Genomic DNA, 14,096 nt, shown 5'->3' with positions numbered 1-14,096 from the left:
AGGGTCAAGATGGGAAAGAACCCAGTGAGATTCCAGTCATAATCTACCAAGAACTGTGGACAACGACAGGATTCAAACATAGGAGACAGCCAGTTTTTAAAAAAGCCAATCCTAATGACCTATGTGGGAAAAGAATCTAAAAAACAATGGATATACGTAGAACAGATTCACTCTACTATATACCTGAAACTAACACAACATTGTAAATCAACTATACTCCAATAAAAATTTTTCTAGAAAACAAAAACTAGAGACAGAAGGAGCTTCAGACTCATCATAAGCAAGATTCTAGAGCAGATTAAAAAGCTGGTGTCTGAGTACCTCAGAGGAAGCAGTAGCCACCTGGAACCAGCGTAAGTTCTGTAAGAATAAGTCACGTGAGACTAACCCCTCTCCACTATGTGGTCACCAAACTGGTAATTCCATATAGCAGATGTACAGTAGATTTGGTTGAAACAGCATATATCCTTCCTTATGACAAGATGGAGAATTAAGCATCAGATGCTAGTGTAAACAGGAATAAGTCTCTGAACAACTTTACCTAAAATTGATAAGCATTCATCTGAAATAAAGTCGTATGTGCAAGTGTACTCGGTCCTGTCCAGCTCTTTGCGACCCTACTGATTGTAGCCCACCAGGCTCCTCTTGTCCATGGGATTCTCCAGGCAATCCTGGAGTGGGTTGCCATTTCCTCCTCCAGGTTTCTTCCCAACCCAGGGATTGAACCTAGGTCTCCTGAATTGCAGGCAGATTCTTTACCAATGAGCCACAGGGGAAGCCCTGTGTATGGAAACGTCAAATTGTTCTGCCCTTGACCTCAGACTAGGCAACAATTTTATTCCTTAAAACACTGAAGAAACGCATATCCAATCTGTGGATAACTTGGAATAAAAAAGGGTTGTGAACGATTAATGTATAGATAAACAATCTAAAAGACTTTGAAAGGGTGGAACAGATGGTCACATACAGGAAATTTAGATAAATATTAAGTTTTATTCATGGAACTAAGAAGCCAAGTGTACACATCCATGAATGAAGAGATGTGACTCAGCAGCAACATGTGTAAAAACAAACTTAGTTATTTCGAGATGACTGACCATCAAGAGTCAGCAATCTTGTTTTAAAAGGACTATGGTTGGAAAGCCATTGTTAAGAGAAATTATTCTATCCCAGGTTCTGTGCTAAGCATTTTTAACAGCCCTATTTAAGAGAAATAGGTAAAAACAGACTAAAAGTTCAGATGACTTACCCAACACAAGGCAGAAAGTAACAGCTGAAGAGTCTCCCTACTTTCATAATCTGCAGCTGGCAATCTTAACCATGAGGCTTCAGTGCTTCCTAGGGCAGGGAGGGATGTTGGGGAGGGAAGGGGGATCTCAGCAAGGGTTAGAATGGTTCTACTTACCATCAGTCAGCATTTAAGAAGAACATAGCAAACTGGTATATGTTCAGTATTCAAGGTAGTGAGATGATTCAAAATCATGTCACTTAACAAGGGTTGAAAGATTTACCAATTTAAATAGGCTTCAAGGTAGGGTATGTAATTAGTTTTCAAAAATGTAAGATAGCCCACCTACAAACCATTCAAAAATGTAAGGTTTCCAAAGATAGCCCACCTACAAACCAATGAAAACAGCCCCGGGAAAGCACTACACTACACAGCAGCAGCAGAAACCCTGTGGAGCTCAAAAACAGAGGATGACAGCATAGAAAAGCCTAGGAAGCATTTGTCTGCATCACTCCATCCCTCAGTCCAGAGCAGCTTGGTGCCAAGAAGGATCCCCTTGGAGGGATTTCACTCCACAAATAAAGGGACAGTAGGAGAACCCTGGTAGGCCTCCTCATCAATTCACAAAGGATGACAGTTAGAGAGGAAAAAAGAACTATGAAACAATCAGAAGGCAATTAACAAAAAATGTCAACAGTGTGTCCTTTGCCGTCAATAACTAAATTACTCTAAATGTAAATGGTTTAAATTAAAAGACAAAGAGTAGTTGAATGGACAAAAACTCAAGACCCAAGTATATGCTTCCTACAAGAAACTCACTTAAACTTTAAGGACTCTCATAGGCTAAAAGTGGATAGGAAAAGACATCCATGCAAATAGAAACTAAAAGAAAGGGGTACCTATACTTATGAGACAAAATAAACTTTAAGAGAAAAGTTGTAACAAGGGACAAATAAGGCCATCATATAATAATGAGGTCAGTTCATCAAGAGGATACACAATTATAATTATATGCATGCTGGCGGCTCCGATGGTAAAGAATCTGCCCACAGTGCGGGAGACCGGGTTCAGTCCCTGGATCGGGAAGATTTCCTGGAGAAGAGAATGGCAACCCACTCCAGTATCCTTGCCTGGAGAATCCCATGGACAGAGGAGCCTGGAGGGCTACAGTCCACGTGGTCGCAAAGAGTTGGACACAACTGAAGTGACTTAACACACACAAGAAATCTGAAGGCAGAAACAGCAATGCAAGCGTAGAGGATTCACAATAGACAGATTATCCAGATAGAAAATCAAGAAGGAGATAAAGAACTTAAACAATACCTTCAGTCAAATGTACCTAACAAACATACAAAACGTTCCATTCAACAGCAGAAGAATACACATACTTCTTATGCACACACATATCCTCCAGGAGAGTATTTTGGATACAAAATTAGTCTTAACAAATTTTAAGAAGATGAAAGCCATATAAAATATCTTTTCAACCACAATGATTAAAGCTAGGAGTCAATAACAGGAAGAATGTCAGAATAAAAATCAGATGTGTGGAAATTAAATCACACTTCTAAAAAACCAACTGGTCAAAGAAGAACTCAAGTAATCCAAAAATCTTGAGATTAAAAATAGAAACACAACATACCAAAACTTATGGGATGTAACAAAGACAGTTCTAAGAGGGAAGTTTATAGTGATTAACACTTGATTGAATGAAAAAAGAAACATACGTAAATCAATAAATGTGTTAACAAATGAAGAAAAAATATTTAACAAAAGTTCAACATCCTTTAATAAGAATTCAACAAATTGGGTATAGAAGAAACATACCTCAACATAATAAAGGCCATATATAACAAACTCAACAGTGAAAAGATAGAAAGCTTTCCCTCTAAGATCAGGAATAAGACAGGATGTCCTCTCTTATCATTTCCAGTCAACACAGTACAGAAGTTCTAGTCATAGCAATTAGACAAAAAGAATTAAAAGGCATTCCAGTGGGAAAGGAAGAAATAAAAATGTTTCTTTGAAGATGACATGATCTTACATAGAAAATCCTCAGTACTCCACCAAAAAAAAATGTTAGATCTAATAAATGAAGTCAGTAAAATCGCAAAACACAAAATCAACATACAAAAATGTACACTAATTAACCATCTGGAGAATAAAGAAAATAATACCATTTACAATAGCATCAAAAAACAGTAAGATACTTAGGAATAAATTTAACAAAACAAGTGAAATATTTATACATCAAAAACTGTAAGACACTGAAGATACTGAAGACAAATGGAAAGATACTCGTGTTCATGAATCAGAGGAATTAACACTGTTTAAATGCCCATACTGCCCAAAGCCATCTACAGATTGTATAATCCCTGTCAAAACTCCAACTATTTTTCAGAAAAAAAAATAGAAAACAATTGTCCTTAAATGTGTATGCAGCCGTAAAAGACTGGACAATGCAATCTTAAGAAGAACAAGGTTGGAGACATCACACTTCCTGATTGCATATTATATACAAAGCTATCAATTTAGTATGGTACTGACATAGATACAGACACAGAGATCAATGAAACAGAATTGAAAGCCCAGAAATAAAGCCATGCCTGTATGGTCAATATTTAACTATGAAACCAAAAATACTCAATGGGGAAAAGATATTCTCTTCAATAAAAGATGCTGGGAAAACCAGACATTCATATGCAAAAGAACAAAATTGGAACACTATCCTATACCACTCACAAAAATTAACTTGAAGTGGATTAAAGACTTGTAAGACGTGAAACCATAAGATTCCTAGAAGAAAATATGGCGGGGGAGCTCCTTAACATCAGTCTTGGCAATGATTTTTGGATATGACACCGAAAGAACAAGGAACAAATGCAAAACATCAACAAGTGGTACTATATCAGACTAAAGCTTCTGCACAACAAAAGAAACCATCAACAAAATGAAAAGGCAACCTACAGAATGGGAGAAAATATATGTAAACCGTATATCTAACAAGGGGTTAATATCCAAACTATATAAGGGACCTCATACAACTCAGTAGCAAAACAAAATCTTATTTTTCAAATGGGTAGGGGCTTCCCTGGTGATCCAGTGGTTAATATTCCAAAGCCAGGGGCACATGTTCAATCCCTGATCAGGGAATTAAGATCCCACATGATACACCATGCAGTCAAATGATTAAATAAAACAAAACAAACAAAATGGGCAGAGAACCTACATTGATATTTTAACAAAGACAACACACAGTATCAGTGACTACAGTTTTAAAATATGATATTGTATACCAGAAAGTTGCTGAGAGTAGATCTTGAGTGTTCTCGTCATAGGAAAAGTTAACTATGTGAGGTGATGGATGTGTTGATCATCTTGATCCTGGTAACTGTTCCCCAGTATACATGTATATCAAATCATGTTGCACAATTTGACAAATAATTGTATCTAAAGTTGAGGGAAGAAAACAAAGACAGACTGGGGTATCTGTGGTGATTAGTCCCCCATTACTGAAAGTATTCAAGGACAATAATCAAATGGTCAACCATTTGGAGGTATGCTGTACATGGGGACTGTTCACTTGTTAGAAACTAGAGAAAAACCTTTCGAGTTTCCTTCAGTCTTAAGACTATAACTCTGAACAAGAATTTCATTCACTTCCCCAGACAGAATGTACTGCTGCTGCTAAGTCGCTTCAGTCGTGTCCGACTCTGTGCAACCCCACAGACGGCAGCCCATGAGGCTCCTCCGTTCCTGGGATTCTCCAGGCAAGAGTTTTGGAGTGGGTTGCCATTTCCTTCTCCAATACGTGAAAGTGAAAAGTCAAAGTGAAGTCGCTCAGTCATGTCTGACTCTTCGTGACCCCATGAACTGCAGCCTACCAGGCTCCTCCATCCATGGGATTTTCCAGGCAAGAGTACTGGAGTGGGGTGCCATCACCTCCTCTGAGACAGAACGTACAGTTACCTAAAAGAGGCCTGAGTAGCCTCTCATTTATATCTGAGAAGGACCAGCTATCCAACCTCTTGAGCAACATTCTCCTTCCCTCCCCTGCATCTCAATATTTTCCAATGCAATCCACACCTGATACAAAGGAAAACATCACCATTAGCATCTGTGGGGATGCTGTAAACTAGGACTTGATGTAACAGTGGAATTACTAACCAACCATCCAATATATGTATATTCTGCTTGGAGATCCTACAAAGTAGCCTAAATCAGCGTTCTTGCCATAAATCGGCTTACACTCCAGTTGGAAAATTGATAATTCAGTCAACAGTTTCAGAGATGGTGGCTTAAGTTTGCTTTGAGGACTACAAGAGACTTCAGCTAGAAAGAAAAAGGGAACAAAGGAACAAAGTCAGAGAAGTTAGGAAATACAGGGTTTGTTCCACAGGCAGTTACTAGTCCTAGCCAATGGGAGCAGAGGGTCCACGAGACCAGGCAGAGGGGACACATGACTTGCTGACCGTTTAAAAGGAATGCCATGAAAATCACCCTTTCCTGGATTCCTTCAGCTGCAGAAAGCCAGACACTAAAGGTTAAGAAAGTAGCTAGCAAACCCTCTTATAAGTAACTAGTGTCACCTTTTTAAAAGATGATGCTGGCCCCAAGGTAAATGATTCTGAACCCAGGTGATTCCAACAAACAGCCAGGCTTCAACTCCTGGGCTAGAGACTCAATAATCTCACTAATCACTGAGCACCCCATATTTTTTTAAACTAACACTTGGCCACATAGCAAACCAGGAGTCTGGTGGAGCAAGAAAAAGGACCAGGCACAGACAATAAACAAGTCATTAGTGGGGAAGACAAATTTGCCCCAGAAGGACTTGCCTGAACCATTCAGCCCAACGAAAACTTCCTCAATAGTTAGAAGTCCTTACGAGATTGCCTTTGCTCCAAACCCTTCTAGTTCACAGCATCCCTGCTAAGGCCATTGGTCTGTGTGTCAGATGTGAAAATGTTTGAATCATGAAATTCAGAAATAATCAGCTCACTTGTTTTTCACCTTCTCAGCTCTACCCTGCCCTCTTCCACAAGGAGCAGGGTTTTCCACAGAAGAAAGGGAGCAGGATGGTCTATGACCCACAGGCATGGGCTCCAGACTTTCACGTCTGAAATCCCTCTGGACTAAGTCCAGAAAGATAACTCAGTCATTTCAACCTGATGACTGTCTGGTGATCAAGGTGAGGTAAGTTAATAGTATTATTTCATAATCCCTTCAAATGTTTCCTGACTGCCCGCTGCAGGTGCAGGACTGACCCTGTCGACAGTACATCCTGGCCGTGCTGCCCAAGACAGCAAAAGCTGAATTGACATTCACCCTCCTCACCTTCAAATTTCAGGGCTGTATCGAACGTTTGAAGCAGCAGGTCCTTAGAGACCATCAAGTCTACCCGTTCCTCTTTGACCAGATGAGGAAGCTGAGACCCACAGAGGGGTTATACTTGCCCAAGGTTACACAGCTGAGAGGTCACAGGCAACAGTCTCCATTCCTTCCCTGGACTTCCAGCCTAGGGCACTTCCCTCTGAAACCACACAGACATCTCACTGCGTTCTGAAACCTGGAGAACATGCTCAAGCTCCCTTTCTTTTCAATGTCTATTTTCCATTTGTTATAAATCTAACCATCATTTTCTGACACTTAATCTCTGCCTGACACTACTAGAAGTGCTCTCTGCAAATTAACTCACTGAATTCCTCCAGCAACCCTAGAAGGCAGGTTACAATGATTATCCCCATTTCACAGATGTGAAACCTGAGGTAGAGAGAGGCAACAGAGTCAGGTCCATCTCATGAGACAGACTGGCCCCAGAGTGCCCACTCTTAGCCACTTGGTGATAATTTATGAAGGATAATTGCTTTAAATTATAAAATAATGAAGAAGAGGTGCAGGCATTGAAAAGGGCACGATCACTAGTGTATGATAATGAATCTAAGAGCTAAACCATACATTTTGTTAATATATACATTTCATGATTTTTTAAGGGATTGTGTGTTTGAGAGAAATATAGAAAGCATATTAACATTTTAAGCATTTTTAAAGGTAAAATGATCATATGCACAACAGTCAAAGTCTGCCACTTGAAACAGACAGTGTTATCTGAGTGTTGGGTCTACTCATGCTATTATGTAAAGTGAAGGTGTCGCCCGTCTTCTCCTATGCTGGCTTTCATTCATTCTCGGCTATGAGGCACTCCTTTTACATCAATCCTCTCCAGAAATCAAACCTCAAAATAACAAATTGAGGATGAAAATAAGAGACTGTACCTCTGAAGATTACATTTTTGATAAAAATGTCCAAAATCAAGATCACTGGAACAAATGCCCAATATTCAATTATGTTTTCACTCTCCTTCATACTAAAAATGATGTCAAATCTCATTACCTTGGTTATCCAGGAGAAGAAGTCCAGGAGCAATCATGGTTGAAACAAGAAAATTACAATTATGCCCAAGATCAAATTTCAAGGGAAAAATTGCAGTTAAGCTAAGAAGATGCACTATCACAGAAAAAAGTTACCTGACATTTTATCAGCCAAAAGTCTTAGTGTTGAGTGTGGAGAGGCCCACTCAAAATGCAACAGATCCTGAAAATTCTAAAATCAGGAAAGTATTGCCTTAGATGCAGAGAGCACAGGCAGGCATATGGTAGGTCCTCAAATATTTGTCGAATACATATAAAAAATGTTCATCAAAAAAGAGAAACATGATAGAGACTGGCAGAATGCAAAATAGCAAGTGACACTGCTTAGAGGTTTTAAGAACTTTTAAATACCAAGATGATAGCAAAAGAGCTAAGGATTATATAGACTGGACAAAAATGGCAGGGTACCATTCAATCAGGGCAAAATGCTCTGTGGTCTAGTACCTGACCTGTACTTCTTAAGAAAAATAACTCTAAGCCCAGCCTGGCCTAAGGGAGGGATCTGGACTCAAGCCCTACAACATGGCATAATATTTGCAGTACAACTCTAACACGGCAAAATTCCCTGAATTTGGTGCACTTCCAATATAACACTGTTTTTAATTTAGAACTCTCAACAGGAGTTGCTGTGCTTGACCCATCTCTTCATAACAAATTCAAGGTCCCACTAAAGCAACATAAATACAGGTGCAATTAAACAAAAACTACATAAACCAGGTCTGCCATATCTGATCAGTAAATTAAAGCATAATAAAATTAGTTGGCCTGGCAGTTCTTAAACTCTGGACTCTATGCAGTACCATTCTAGCCATATTCTAATTGCAAGGGGTTTTCCAACATTTGTACCATAAATCTTTTTCTGGGGAGTCACACTTGGTCATAAACTCTGGCTGAATGTGAAGTTAGGGCTTAAGTACCAGTATAGGGGCTACCAATTCTGTACAGAATCCTTAATATAAAAGTAATATTATAGTCCTTTATGTTTTAATACCTCTTTAGAACACATTTCCTTTTCTCATATACCTAAGGAGGTCACGTAACAGAGCTCACCTGAAATTCCTGCGAAATTTAAGTCTGAGCCACAACAGTAGTTTCTTATAAAAAGCACAATGAGAAAGCATTTCAAACTCTTCTGCAGTACTCACATGATTAAGCAAACAAACCAAAAAAAAAAGGTGTGAAACACAAGTGAGGAACCTGATGAAATTTCATAGAGCCTTAGTTACCAACTACTGTTTTCCTCTCTACCTTTAAGTGTTTCTAAACTGCTTAAAGAACAGGAGAGGCGCTTCAAAGGAAAGTCTAAGGACACACCTGTTACATAACCTGTTCTTGGTTGACCAGGTTATGTGGCTTTGATAAGGAAGAAAACATAATCAAAGGCAGGACAAACACGAATTCTCTGTTCTGCCTTCTCACATTAGCCAGGGCATCCACCTGAGTCACAGGCCCAATAGCCAGCTCTGTGCCTCAGTTTCTCTAGTCACCAACCATGAGGTCTGATGCTATCCAAATTCCTACTGGATCAAAGCTAATGAGCACAACAATCACACAGAAAGTCCACAAAGGAACACTAAACTGAAATGCCATGTGGTGTAAGAAAGAAGCCAAAGGTTTTTGTAGTAGTCATTTGTTTCCTCCAAATAACTCCATAGGAGTCAGCTTGGCCATAAATCAGGATAAGGTAAATACCTATGTGCTTTAAGAAGGTGCATATTAAAACTCAAGACAGATAAATTTAAAAGCTTCCCAGGCAAAGCTGTCACTGCTTGGACTATCCTGTTCAAAGATCAACCCACAGAACCCAAGAGAACAGGTCTTTGATTTTTCTGTTGTGAAAAAAAAAGACTTCAATTCCCCTGACATCTCTTCAAGGCCTAGAACACAAGATGGCAAAGCTTTAGAAAACCTGGAGCCCCATGGGACCCCAAATGATCAGTTCTTTCTAAACATCTTACGTTTTTGCCTATTGGTGGGGGTCTGCTGATAAAACCTCTTTAACTCTGGGTCTGCAGCGGTCTGTCGCTACCCAGGCAGGGGTCAAGAAGGGAGACGCTGCGCAAACACAGATGTTGCTGCCAGCTGAAACCAAGGAGGGGGGCGGAGGCTGCTATGGGTTCCTAGGGAGGCAGATGGATTCTCTCCTGGAAATCTAATTGGTGTCTGGGAAACGAGAGCTGGGTTTCCAAGGCGGCCTGAGCACCCAGCTTCTACAGAGCCCTTCATAGGCGAGGAAGCCTCCTTGGCGCCAGCACAGGACGTCATGATGCCCCACCGTGGAAAACTCCCAACATAGGAACGTTAGGGGACCACCACGCACTCCCCAAGTTCCCAGTGGAAAAGAGACCCACAGAATAATCCTATGGAAGTCCAACGGAATTCTGGCCGCCTCTCCTAACCAGGATAACTATAGATACCTTTTAAAGCACACTTGTTTCCACGCGAAAGAAACGTTGGCGCTTATGTCCTGAGCGGAATTCCGCTCGCTCTGCTGCTCTCCGGGGACCCGCCGCGTACCCCTCACCCCAGAGCCAGGCAATGATGGGAGGGGCGACCCCAGCTTTCGAGGCTCTCCCTTCTCCACCGCAGGAAGACCGCTGATTTCCCCGGCACCCGAACGACAGAGACCCAGCTTCCACCCACCCTTTCCCGGTCCCCGGAGCGGGGCCGGCAGGGGGCGAGAGGGGCCGCGCGGCCGGGGGACCCCGCGCTCCGCCGCCGCCGCGCCGCCTCTGCACTTGTTGCAGTCCCCGAGGGGCCGGGAGGCGGCGGCCATCCTCCGCGCCGCTGAGCCCGCGGTAGCAGCCCCTTCCCACCCTGGAGACCCTGGACCCTGGAGAAAGTAGCTCCGCGACGGCGAACTCAGGTGAGGCGGACAAACTTTTCCGCCCCGAGGGCCCGGGGGACGCGAGGATGGAGCCCCCAAAGAGCACTTACCCGGAGCTGCAGCCCCGCAGCCTCCGGCGCCCGAGCGAGGCGCTGCCCCCGCGCCCAGCCCGCGGGCGCCCGGAACGCGCCGCCCGAGCCGGGGAGGCTCTCCCCAAGCGGCCCACGCCCGGCGGCTGCGGCGCGGCCCGGCCAGCGCGAGGGGGCGGAGCCGAAGCCGCGCTCCGGGGCCGGGCTGGCTGCGCCCGCCGCTGAGGACGCCCCGCTCGCTCTGCGCCTGCCGGCTGCTGCTGGATCCGGCATCACATGGCCCGGCCTGCCCGCCGCCGCGCCCGACACCGGCTCCAGGAGGAAACCTGAAGCTGCCGTACCGCGCGGGCTCCGCCGGCCCCCTCCCGCCGCAGGCGGCCGCTCGCCTGGGCCTCCCTCCCCGGCCCCCAGCACCAGGACCGGGAGAGGCTGCGGGACCGCGGGCGCGAGCTTGCGCCCGGATGGCGGCACCCGCGCGCCCGGGATCCTACTGGAGTCAGGAGCCGGCTGCCCGCTCCCGAAAGGAGATGTGCACGGCCCAAGGAAGGCCCAGGCTGCCCTCGCCAAAAGCCACCACCGTTGTGACTGAACGTGCTCCAGTTCTTACCTAAACGTCAGTAGACGCCTCTTGTTTCTCGAGGCTCATGATCCTCCAGCCCAGAGCTTCAGCAACTGTGTGATTCTCTGCGTGTTCACGCCCGCAAGGGGCTCATTAGAAGTCATCATAATTCTGACCAGTGCAAATTCGATGCATGAAACAGGGCACCCAAAGCTGGTGCTCTGGGACAACCCAGAGGGATGGGATGGGGAGGGAGGTGGGAGGGGGGTTCAGGATGCGCGGACACATGTACACCCGTGGCTGATTCATGTCGATGTATGGCAAAAACCACCACAATGTTGTAATTAGTCTCCAATTAAAATAAAAATTAACTTTTTAAAAAAGAATCAACAAAAAATAAAATTAAAATCAGAACTTAAAAAAAAAGTCATCATAATTCAAAAACATGAAAACCCTGTTACTTACCATGAACAGCAATATAAGAGGGAATCCCTTACCATCCACAGCGCTTTTCTAGTTAGAACTGATCACAACCCCAAGCAGAGAAGCCTCTCCATCAGCCAGGCCTTCCTAAAAGTGATTTCAGATAATAATAGCAGCTTTAAAGATAAAGGTACCCATTTGATCTTTCTCATAGTTAGATAGTGAAGGACAGGGAAGCCCAGCATGCTGCAATCCATGGGATCGAAAAGAGTCTAACTCGACTTACCAACTAAACAACAACCCATTTGATTTTTCTCATAATTACCTTGAGTCTGTTTTGGTTTTCCTATAAAGACCTGTCAGAACCAGACAGAACCAGGACAGGAGAGTAGGCCAAAGAAACTGTATACCAAGACACCCCTTCACCAACTGTCACCAACACCCCTCCCAGGCAGTGGTCAATTTCACCTACCTGTCTGTTCTCACCTTGCCCAGGCCACCTTGCGGATAGAGCAGCCAGAGCAAGAGGGCAAAGCTGAAGAGGAGAGCAAGAAAATCCTGCCTTGCGTCCAAAGTCGCGAAGGTCCAGCCTTTTTCCTTGATAAAGGGGCCCCACCCTGTCATTGCACACCAGACTCCATGCTACAATCCCAGCTCCTATTTCACAGATCTGGGACCCCAAGGCCTGGCCTCAGGCATGGCCTTTTAAAGACAACTAAGTTCCTGCCCATTGCCAGGTCTTCAAAGTACTTGACAAAAAATAAAAACAATAATATTCTTTTCAAAACTAAAACATACTTCCAACCGTAAATGTCTATTGGAGTTGAAATGAACCAACACACTAGACAAAAATGGTTTCCAATCCATGGTGAGCAAAAGCTTGGATGGATTAGTGGCCTTACTTGTTATGCTCCTTTCTACATCACCTCAGTTCAGTTCAGTCACTCAGTCGTGTCCGACTCTTTGCAACCCCATGAACCACAGCATGCCAGGCCTCCCTGTCCATCACTAACTCCCGGAGTTTACCCAAACTCATATCCATTGAGTCGGTGATGCCATCCAACCATCTCATCCTCTGTCATCCCCTTCTCCTCCTGCCCTCAATCTTTCCCAGCATCAGGGTCTTTTCAAATGAGTCAGCTCTTCGCATCAGGTGGCCAAAGTATTGGAGTTTCAGCTTCAACATCAGTCCTTCCAATGAACACCCAGGACTGATCTCCTTTAAGATGGACTGGTTGGATCTCCTTGCAGTCCAAAGGACTCTCAAGAGTCTTCTCCAACACCACAGTTCAAAAGCATCAATTCTTTGGCACTCAGCTTTCTTTATAGTCCAGCTCTCACATCCGTACATGAACACAGGAAAAACCATAGCCTTGACTAGACGGACCTTTGTTGACAAGGTAATGTCTCTGCTTTTTAATATGCTGTCTAGGTTGGTCATAACTTTCCTTCCAAGGAGTAAGCATCTTTTAATTTCATGGCTGCAATCACCATCTGCAGTGATTTTGGAGCCCCAAAATATAAAGTCAGCCACTGTTTCCATTGTTTCCCATCTATTTCCCATGAAGTGATGCGACCAGATGCCATAATCTTAGTTTTCTGAATGTTGAGCTTTAAGCCAACTTTTTCACTCTCCTCTTTCACTTTCATCAAGAGGCTCTTTAGTTCTTCTTCACTTTCTGCCATAAGGGTAGTGTCATCTGCATATCTGAGGCTATTGATATTTCTCTCAGCAATTTTGATTACAGCTTGTGCTTCATCCAGCCCAGCCTTTCTCATGATGTACTCTGCATAGAAGTTAAATAAGCAGGGTGACAATATACAGCCTTGACGTACTCTTTTTCCTATTTGGAACCAGTCTGTTGTTCCATGTCCAGTTCTAACTGTTACTTCCTGACCTGCATACAGGTTTCTCAAGAGGCAGGTCAGGTGGTCTGGTATTCCCATCTCTTTCGGAATTTTCCACAGTTTCTTGTGATCCACACAGTCAAAGGCTTTGGCATAGTCAATAAAGCAGAAATAGATGTTTTTCTGGAACTCTCTTGCTTTTTCCATGATCCAGCGGATGTTGGCAATTTGATCTCTGGTTCCTCTGCCTTTTCTAAAACCAGCTTGAACATTTAGAAGGTCACAGTTCACATATTGCTAAAGCCTGGCTTGGAGAATTTTGAGCATTACTTTACTAGCGTGTGCTGCTGCTGCTGCTAAGTCGCTTCAGTCATGTCCGACTCTGTGCGACCCCATAGACAGCAGCCCACCAGGCTCCCCTGTCCTTGGGAATCTCCAGGCAAGAACACTGGAGTGGGTTGCCATTTCCTTCTCCAGGAATGCATGAAAGTGAAAACTGAAAGTGAAGTCACTCAGTCGTGTCCGACTCTTAGCAATCCCATGGACTGCAGCCCACCAGGCTCCTCCACCCATGGGATTCTCCAGGCAAGAGTACTGGAGTGGGGTGCCATTGCCTTCTCCAACTAGCATGTGAGATGAGTACAATTATGCGGTAGTTTGAGCATTCTTTGGCTTTGCCTTTCTTAGGGAT

The 14,096-nt window shown here is 43.7% G+C and overlaps 1 protein-coding gene across 3 annotated transcripts in view; it reads right to left on the bottom strand.

Annotated features, from left to right (window-relative positions):
* Window positions 1-10,711, bottom strand: part of ARHGEF28 (Rho guanine nucleotide exchange factor 28) — a 340,651-nt gene extending 329,940 nt beyond the window's left edge. For all 3 annotated transcript variants that reach the window (XM_040262701.1, XM_040262702.1, XM_040262704.1), the window contains exon 1: window positions 10,597-10,711. The gene's annotated coding sequence lies outside the window, so the exon portion shown is untranslated. The remainder of the gene's footprint in view (window positions 1-10,596) is intronic.
* Between the last annotated feature and the right edge of the window lie 3,385 nt (window positions 10,712-14,096).

This window comes from Oryx dammah, unplaced genomic scaffold (genome assembly GCF_014754425.2).
Source record: "Oryx dammah isolate SB20612 unplaced genomic scaffold, SCBI_Odam_1.1 HiC_scaffold_20, whole genome shotgun sequence".
In the NCBI taxonomy this organism is placed as follows: Eukaryota; Metazoa; Chordata; class Mammalia; order Artiodactyla; family Bovidae; genus Oryx; species Oryx dammah.
Note: the sequence above shows the minus strand (reverse complement) of the source record. Positions and strands in the feature narration are given on the sequence as shown.